The following is a 4,233-nucleotide window of genomic DNA, read 5'->3' as shown; positions in this document are numbered from 1 at the left end:
TGTATGCGTTCACAGGATGTGGGAAGTCTTCGCCATCCATTGTAGCAAGTGTCATGGCTCCACCAGAGAATACCTTCTTAACTACAAATGGCCCTTCGTATGTGGGGGTCCATTTGCCTCTGGGATCACCTTGTGGTAGAATGATACGCTTGATCACCACGTCGCCAATTTGATACACCTGTCTCTTGACCCTTTTGTTAAATGCCCGGGTCATGCGCTTCTGATATATCTGCCCATGACAAACAGCCGCGAGTCTCTTTTCATCAATCAAATTTATCTGATCGAGTCGAGTCTGAATCCATTCATCCTCATCTAAACCTGCCTCTTTCATGATTCTTAGAGAGGGAATCTGAACCTCCACCGGTAGGACGGCTTCCGTTCCGTAGACTAAAGAGAAAGGAGTTGCCCCTGTCGAAGTGCGTACTGAAGTGCGATAACCATGAAGAGCAAACGGTAACATCTCATGCCAGTCTTTGTACGTTATTGTCATCTTTTGTATGATCTTCTTGATATTCTTATTAGCAGCCTCCACGGCGCCGTTCATCTTTGGCCGGTACGGAGAAGAGTTATGGTGTTTTATCTTGAACTGCGTGCAAAGTTCAGTAATCATTTTGTTGTTCAAATTGGTGCCATTGTCAGTGATAACTCTTTCAGGGACGCCATATCGACAAATAAGACTATTCTTGATGAACCGTGCCACCACATTCTTGGTGACAGAAGCAAATGAGGCTGCCTCTACCCACTTTGTAAAGTAATCAATAGCAACCAGAATGAAACGATGTCCGTTGGAAGCAGTAGGTTTAATCTCTCCAATCATATCAATGCCCCACATTGCAAAAGGCCAAGGGGCTGTCAACACGTTTAAAGGAGCAGGAGGCACATGTACCTTATCCGCATAGATCTGGCACTTGTGACAAGTTCTGGAGTGATGGTGGCAATCAGCTTCCATGGTAGACCAATAATACCCTGATCTCAGAATCTTCTTGGCCATTGTATGTCCACTAGAGTGAGTCCCAAAAATACCGTCATGCATGTCTTCCTTCTGCTTCCTTTTTATCCACACAACGAAGCAAAGTCGAATCATGATTACGTTTGTATAATATTCCATTACTCAAAAAGAATTTAGCGGAGAACTTCCTCAGGAATTTTCTGTCATTGATGGACGCCCCTTCAGGGTATTCCTGAGCTTCTAAATATCTTTTTACTTCATGGAACCAAGGTTTCTCTTCTACTTCATCAGCGTTAAGTTCATAACAATATGCTGGTTCATCTAGTCGTTCAATGGTGATCATGGGAGCTTCGTTATCCCATCTGACTCTGAACATAGATGACATGGTGGCAAAGGCGTCTGCCAACTGATTCTCTTCTCGTGGAATATGTTCGAATGTAATCTTTTCAAAGTATGGGATTAATGTCAACACCCGCTCTCGATAAGGGATGAGATTCGGATGTTTAGTGTCCCATTCTCCTTTGATCTGACTGATTACTAGTGCTGAGTCCCCGTACACACTCAAAAACTTGATTCTCAGGTCTATAGCAGCTCTGAGTCCCAAAATACATGCTTCATACTCGGCCATATTGTTGGTACAATCGAAACATAGTCTAGCAGTGAAAGGCGTATGACAACCCTTGGGGGGAAACGATTACAACACCAACACCATTGCCCAATGCATTAGAAGATCCATCAAAAACCATAGTCCATCGGGATCCTGGTTCGGGTCCTTCATCCGGTCCAGGTTCTTCATAATCAGTAACAAGCATGACATCCTCATCTGGGAACTCAAAATTCATAGATTGGTAATCATCCACTGCTTGATGAGCCAAATGATCGGCCAACACGCTTCCTTTGATTGCTTTCTGGGTAGTATACTGGATATCATACTCTGTTAAAATCATCTGCCATCTCGCTATTCTTCCGGAGAGGGCAGGTTTCTCGAATATGTATTTGATGAGATCCATCTTAGAAATCAACAAAGTGGTATGATTCAACATATACTGTCTTAGTCGGCGAGCAACCCAGGCCAAAGCACAGCAAGTTCTCTCGAGCAGTGAGTATCTTGTTTCACAGTCGGTAAACTTTTTGCTAAGGTAGTATATGGCATGCTCTTTTCGACCAGACTTGTCATGTTGCCCCAACACGCACCCCATTGAATTTTCTAACACGGTCAAATACATGATTAGAGGTCTTCCTTCAACTGGTGGTATCAGGATCAGAGGTTCCTGGAGATACTTCTTGAGTTTGTCAAAAGCTTCTTAACATTCGTCATTCCATATCATCTCTTGATTTTTCCTCAGTAGTGTGAAGATGGGTTTGCAGGTAGCAGTTAAATGGGAGATAAACCGGGCGATGTAATTCAAACGTCCCAAGAAACCTCTGACTTCCTTATCTGTACGGGGCACTGGCATTTCTTGAATAGCTCTCACCTTAGCCGGGTCAACCTCAATTCCTTTACCACTGACAATAAATCCCAAGAGTTTACCGGATCTTACTCCAAAGGTGCATTTGTTCGGGTTCAATCTCAGCTTATATTTCTTCAACCTCTCAAACAATTTATACAAATGATCGAGATGTTCTTCTTCAGTATGAGATCTGGCTATCATGTCATCCACATATACTTCTATTTCATGATGAATCATATCATGGAACAAAACCACCATAGCACGCTGGTGCGTTGCCCCAACGTTCTTTAAACCGAATGGCATTACTTTGTAACAGAAAGTGCCCCATTGCGTCACAAACGTAGTTTTCTCCATGTCTTCAGGTGCCATCTTAATCTGGTTATAACCCGAGAATCCATCCATGAGGGAGAATACTTTGTGTTGAGCGGTGTTATCTACCAGAACATCAATGTGCGGAAGTGGAAAGTCATCTTTGGGACTCGCTTTATTCAGATCTCTGTAATCGACGCACATTCGCACCTTACCATCCTTCTTCGGCACCGGTACCACATTAGCAACCCATTGAGGATAAGAAGTAACAGCTAGAAAACCGGCATTGAACTGTTTTATAACTTCGGCTTTGATTTTCTCGGACATCTCAGGACGCATGCGACGAACCTTTTGCTTAACAGGATGACAATCTTCCTTCATTGGCAAACGATGCACTACTATATCAGTATCCAGTCCTGGCATGTCTTCATACGACCAAGCAAAAATCTCCATATAGTCATGTAACATCTGAATCAATCTTTCCTTGACACTGTCTCCCAAGCCTACTCCTATTTTGACTTCTTTCTTGTCCACTTCAGTACCCAGGTTTACAATTTCGATTGACTCTTCATGCGGCTGTATAGTTCTTTCTTTTTGCAGTAACAGTCTGGCAAGTTCTCCAGGGACTTCACAATCTTCCTCACTCCCATCCTCGGCTTGGTAGATCGGATTTTCAAAGTCATAACGAACAGTAGTAGAACTATTATCAACAGGATCCAGAGTGGGTATGGATATGCAATTTGTTACGTGAGTGTGTGTAAGAATACATAGCTTGTTTAAAAGATGACAGGAAAGACAAAGAGCGCAATATTTGAATGCAAAAAGTCCATCGATTTATTGAATGTGAATATGCTTATGAAAATGACAAAACCCTTAACAAATTAGCTATTGTGCCCCGGGCATAGACACAATGCTTTAAGAAGTTCAATTGTAAAAATTAAAAAATTGTAACACTAAAACAGACAATAATAATTACTCCTGACTAAAGGAAATCGGGATAGTGTCTTCAGCCTTCCAATTATTGAGTCCGTCACCGATTGTTGGGAAAATCCAGCTATCCAGGTCGCAATCGCTATCAGCATCTACTACAGCATTAATTTGATCTTTGACCATCTTTTCAGAGTCAAATCCCAGACCAGACTTGTCAGACTTGTATGGTACGTTGATCAGTTGACCCCAACCAGTACGACCACCATTTTCAACCACGGCTTGAGCGTCCTTCAGAGAAATCATGGCAGGAGGAGCACGGATAACCTTGGGCACAAGGGGAGTCGGCTTAAGGACAGGACTGGGCGGGTGAACCATTTCAAATGACTGAGTGGGAGTCTCAAAGAATTCGCCATCCATCTCGACGTATCTGAAGGCCTGCACACTACTGACAATATACTCTTCTTCTCCACACACAGTGACAATCTTACCCTCTATTGGATACTTCAGCTTTTGATGGAGAGATGAAGCTACGACACTTGCCCCATGAATCCAAGGGCGTCCCAGCAAGCATGAATAGGCAGGACGGATGTTCAT

The sequence above is a fragment of the Lathyrus oleraceus genome, chromosome 2 (genome assembly GCF_024323335.1).
Source record: "Lathyrus oleraceus cultivar Zhongwan6 chromosome 2, CAAS_Psat_ZW6_1.0, whole genome shotgun sequence".
NCBI lineage: Eukaryota > Viridiplantae > Streptophyta > Magnoliopsida > Fabales > Fabaceae > Lathyrus > Lathyrus oleraceus.
Note: the sequence above shows the minus strand (reverse complement) of the source record.